The sequence below is a fragment of the Porites lutea genome, chromosome 2, assembly GCF_958299795.1.
Source record: "Porites lutea chromosome 2, jaPorLute2.1, whole genome shotgun sequence".
In the NCBI taxonomy this organism is placed as follows: Eukaryota; Metazoa; Cnidaria; class Anthozoa; order Scleractinia; family Poritidae; genus Porites; species Porites lutea.
Genome location: NC_133202.1, coordinates 48,394,136 through 48,399,308, shown reverse-complemented (window position 1 = coordinate 48,399,308; position 5,173 = coordinate 48,394,136).

Below are 5,173 nucleotides of genomic sequence, written 5' to 3'. Positions count from 1 at the left end.
TACCGGAACTAGTTAGCAAAGTGCCATCAACACAGCTGGAAAGAAAGCCTAAAAATCAGTAAGGCTGCCAAGTTTGAAGTGATATGTTGCAAATCTCCGAAAATACTAACGTTTGTATGGCGGGGGCACCACCATCATACAAACGTCTGTAACATTTCCCAACTTCATGGAACAATATCTTTTCGCTCTCTTTGGACGTATCATCTTCAGACACTTGTTAAGTTGCCTTAGGTCCTCCGTCCAGCTGCAATGTCGATGGATATTCGCTTGTACTGCTGTTTATCAAAAGTAGAAAAAGCCGTGGGAGGGTGATTAATGTAATGTTTTCCTCAGACTTCATAAGCTTATGTCAAACGTATCTCTGGGTACGAATGCATTTGAGTGGGGAATAAAGCTCTCCAGCATCTTCAAAAATCAGAAACATGTTGAAAGAACCATTTTCAAGTCTTGTTTACTTACTGGAAGCATTGCAAAACAAGATCGCAGCGACTTTGAACAGAGAAGAGCCAACAGCGTACAGCTATCACTCTCTTTCTTAACGGGGTAACTGTAAATACACACGGTCACAAAATTTATTTATTTGTTTGCTGTCAGCTTTTACGCATGGTTTTATATGTTACCCAGATTCATGTAATGGCTGAAAATCTTTGTAAGTTCGTCTTAGCTTTTCGAAAAGATCCCTTTATAGTTAAAAGTTTGTTGCTTTAATCATCATGGAAGGCTCCAAACTAACTGAAAAAAGTTAGCACACTTCTAAAAAAAATCCATCGTACATACCAAAATTATTCGCATTGGGATTAATTTTGTACAAAACCATGACTTTTGGCTACTTAAAACGAGCTGAATTCACCAAAGAACTTAATGAATTGTTCCATAATCGTGTTTACCATTGTTTCAGGGAAGATATCTTTGGTCCGACTGTATATCATAACTATATTTGTGTTGGAGGGGGGGGGGGGGGGGAGGGGAATAATGCGAACCCCTTCTCTTAACGCAGGACAAATTTGATAACTCGGCATTGTTTTTATTTAGTTATGCTTAGTAAGGCCTGCCACCGTTTCTACGGATCCGGATAATTTGTCCACTGGGAAAAGTACTTTTCGAAACCACTCGCTCTAAAATCAGACTTTTGTTTAAAGTTGGTGTGGAATTTAAAAAAAAAATGGGGACACAGAAAGGAGACTTGCAAACTTATCAGAAATGGCATTAACGTCGCTATTTCAAATCATCCATTGAATTGTGAGTATTCACGAGTGTACACAAGTTATTGGATGTTCCTGGACGTAGCAAAGACACTTGAAATAAAGCGGAAATAGATGGACATGGCACTCATACTGTCTCAGAATTCCAGTGTGGACCAGTGATTGATATAAACAAAATGCTCCCCATAGAGACTTCACTTGGCACATGATAAAATCGGGAGACTGCGGAAAGGTTAAAACCTCCGAGACGCAGGCCTCATCAAAGATGGTTATCTAGCCCCTTCTTCAAATCAAATTAATACGTCGTTATATATATAATTAGTATAGGCACGTTCTCGGATTTTCCTGAAGAAGACAAAAACATCTGGACGAAAGGATACTGATGTCTCCTTACGGATCTCCTTGGCCGTTTCTTTTTTCAATATTACTTTCAGGTAAATGTTTGGGCACAAAAGTCGAGCTTTGCTTGCAAAGAGCGCTAAAAGAAAGATACAAAACCTTGGTTTTGGTGATAAATGTTGGTCACCCAAGATGTTATATATACCCATTACGTCTAACATCGTGAAACAAAATTGAGAGAGGGTCGAACTTGCAAGCGTGTCAGGTCTGAAGACAAAGAGGACGAGCAGAAGGAACGCTGTCAACTAGCACTATTCCAACATTTATTTTTGCAGCCGGGTCCTTACCGACCGAGGGTGATAGTCAGAAGGTCATAGATTCGACTCCTATTGGAAGCACTCGGATTTTTCCTTCCGAGCCGCTTGTGTCACTAATTGAAAAATCATGTTCCTCGGGTATTCACCAGACTCAAAATTCACCATGACATCTCTATCATCGTTTATTGAATATTTAATATTTGGTGTTCATTCAAACGTTTAATTTCATGAAGTAATTGATTATTTTTTCACTTTCTTACGGGACAAAAAACCAAAAAAGCCTTACGACTAAACATCAAGTATTTATTTAAGCCAGGCCCTTTGTTCATTAGAAGAATGACATGCCAAAATTGCTTTTTAAAAACAAGTTCAGCGACAAAAATAGATGCAATTACCTATAGCTTGTGTACCAGAGTATTCAAAAGAGCCTTGGCCTCCACCTTTACCAGCAAGGTACCCAAACACACGACTTCAAGCGCTGCTCATGTGTCAACCTATGTCACGAATGGTGTCTTCATCTGTACCCTAACTAGTGTCACAGCAAGTAAATCGACTTCAGCCTCTACCAGCGTGTCAGCCACTGTGTCTACAAGTGTCCTGCCCTTTGCCTCGAATTATGAGACGCCAAGTAACTCGAACATTTCCTCTCCTAACTTTCCAATCAGTGTTTCAGGAACTACCTCTTTCTTAACACAGACAAATGCCTTAGCCAGTAAGTCAACCTCTACCGCTGCTAACTTGTTAACCAATGTGTCGCCAGCCGTCTCGCCCTATACCCCTAACAGTCTAACGCTCACTTACTCGACCTCTTCCTTGACTACCTTGTCAACTAGTGTGTCGCCAGGTTTTTTTGTCTCTACGTCAAACATCTGGACACCCCGTATTTCGACCTCTGCCTTGGCTAACGTCTCATTCCGTACATCGTTAAGTGCCTCCGCCTTTGCTACCGCTAGTGTTCCACCAAGTTCATTCACTTCCACCTCTGATAAAAGTGCTTTGCCAAGTTTCTCGGTCTTTACCCCGATCAATGCAACGCCCAGTAACTCAACCTATACATCAGTGAACTTGTCAACTGGCCCGTCGTCGTCAAGTGTCTCGGTCGCCACATTGACCAGTATTACGCGCAGTAACCCCACCTCTACCTCAGCTAAATTGTCAACCAGTGTGTCACCAGGTGTCTCCGTTTCTAGACCGACCAGTGGTACGTAGAGTAACTCGACCACTCCCTCTCCTGACTTCTCAATAAGTGCGACACCAAACGTCCTGGTATTAACCCCGACCAGTTTGACGAACAGTAACTCAAACTCTACCTCTGTCAACTTGTCAACCAGTGCGTCGCTAAGTGACTCGGGTACTTCATCGACCAGATTACTGCGCAGTAACCCGACCTCTTCATCAATAAACTTGACAACCATAGCGTCACCACTTCGCTCGGCCTCGATCCCGCCCAGTATCCCGCCAAGTAACTCCAACTCTTCCTCTACTACGTTATCAAACAGTACATCGCCAAATTTCCTGTCCCTCAATTCAACAATCGTGACGTTCAGTAACTCAACCTCCACCAGAGCTAACTTGCCGTCCACTAAATCACGAAGTGTGTTGGTCGCCACATCGATTAGTTTGACGCCTAGCAACACGACCTCTCCTTCTGCTTATATGTCAAACATTGAGTCCCCAAATGTCTTGGCATTCACACCTCCTTTCATGCCCATTACCTCGACCTCTCCCTCAACTAACTTGTCAACCAGTTCGTTACCAAGAGTCTCGGCAACAACCCCGTTCAGTCTGACGAACAGCAACTCAAACTATTCCTTTGCCAACTTGTAAACCAATTCATCAGCAAACGTCTCGGCTATTACATTGATCAATTTGACGGAAAGTAACTTGACCTCAACCTCCGTCTCGGCCGCCACTTCGACTAGTTTGACGCCCGGTTACTCGACCAGTGTCTCAGAATATACCTGGACCAGTGTGACACGCAGTTTGTCAAACAGTACCTCTTCTAAATTGCCAAACAGTACCTCCGTCCTGAGTGTGATGCCCATTGACTCGACCTCTACTACCTTGTCAGCCCCTGCTGCCCCAAGTGCACGTTTTTTTACTTCCATCAGATTGGCCTTTACGCTGACCAGGTCGACACTTAAAATCCCGACCTCTGATGATTTTTTAACCAGTGCGTCACCGAGGTTCTCATCATCAACCCCGACAAGTTTGACAGCACGTTTGACGAACGACAACTCGACCACTACATATCCTAACTTTTCAACCAGTACTTTGCTAAGTGTCTCAGCCTTTACCCTGGCCATTGCGACACCCAGTAACTCGCCCTAGACCTCAGGTCACTTGTCAACCAGAGCATCATCAAGTGTCTTAGTATCTACCCGCCTGCGTTTGATGAGCACCACCTCTACCTCTACATCTGCTACCTATTCAACCACTGGTTTTCTCGGTACCTCGGCTGTTACCCCAATCAGTGTGACACCCAAAAACTCACTCTTTGCCTCAGCAAAGAATCCCAGTACTTTTTGCAAACGTATCAAGCGATACGTCGCTAGGTGTCTCGGCCTAGAGTTTTATTCAGAGAAGCGCACCCACTTCCTCTGATAACCTGTCAACCAGTGCGTCATCAAGTATCTTGGTATCTACCCTACCACGTTTCATGACCACCATCCTTACCTCTACATCTGCAACCTATTCAACCACTGGTTTGCCAGGTATCTCGGCCATTACCTGAATCAGTGTGACAACCAAAAACTCAGCAAAGACTCTCAGTGTTTTGTCTAGTGTATTGGCCTCTAGCTTGATCAGCGTCACTCAAAGTAATTCGTCCTCCTTTTCTACTAACATTTCAATCATAGCGTCACAAAATGTCACGACATCAACTGCTACTACTGTTTTGTCCTCAACATCGCCCAGTTTGACCCCTAGCAACTTGACCTCTACCTTAACTAGCCTTTCATCGAGTGCCTCGCCAACTGTCTCGGTATTCAAAGTTACTGGTTTGGAGCCCAGGAGCTTGACTTCTGCCTCAGCTAAATTATCAACCATTGTTTTGCCAAATGTATCGGCCACCACATCGAGTACTTTGACGCCCAGAAACTTGCCCTCAGCCTCGTCCAACTTGTCAACCAGGTCGTCTCAAAGTGAATCGACATCAACCCCGATCATTTTGACAAAGGGCAACTCAACTTTTGCACCTGTTTACCCGTCAGCTACTGCGTCGCCTAGTGTCTTGAATTCCTCAAAGACGAGCTCAGCGACTAGAAACTCGACCTCCACCTGAACTAACTTGTTCCCCAGTGCGTCACTAAGTAT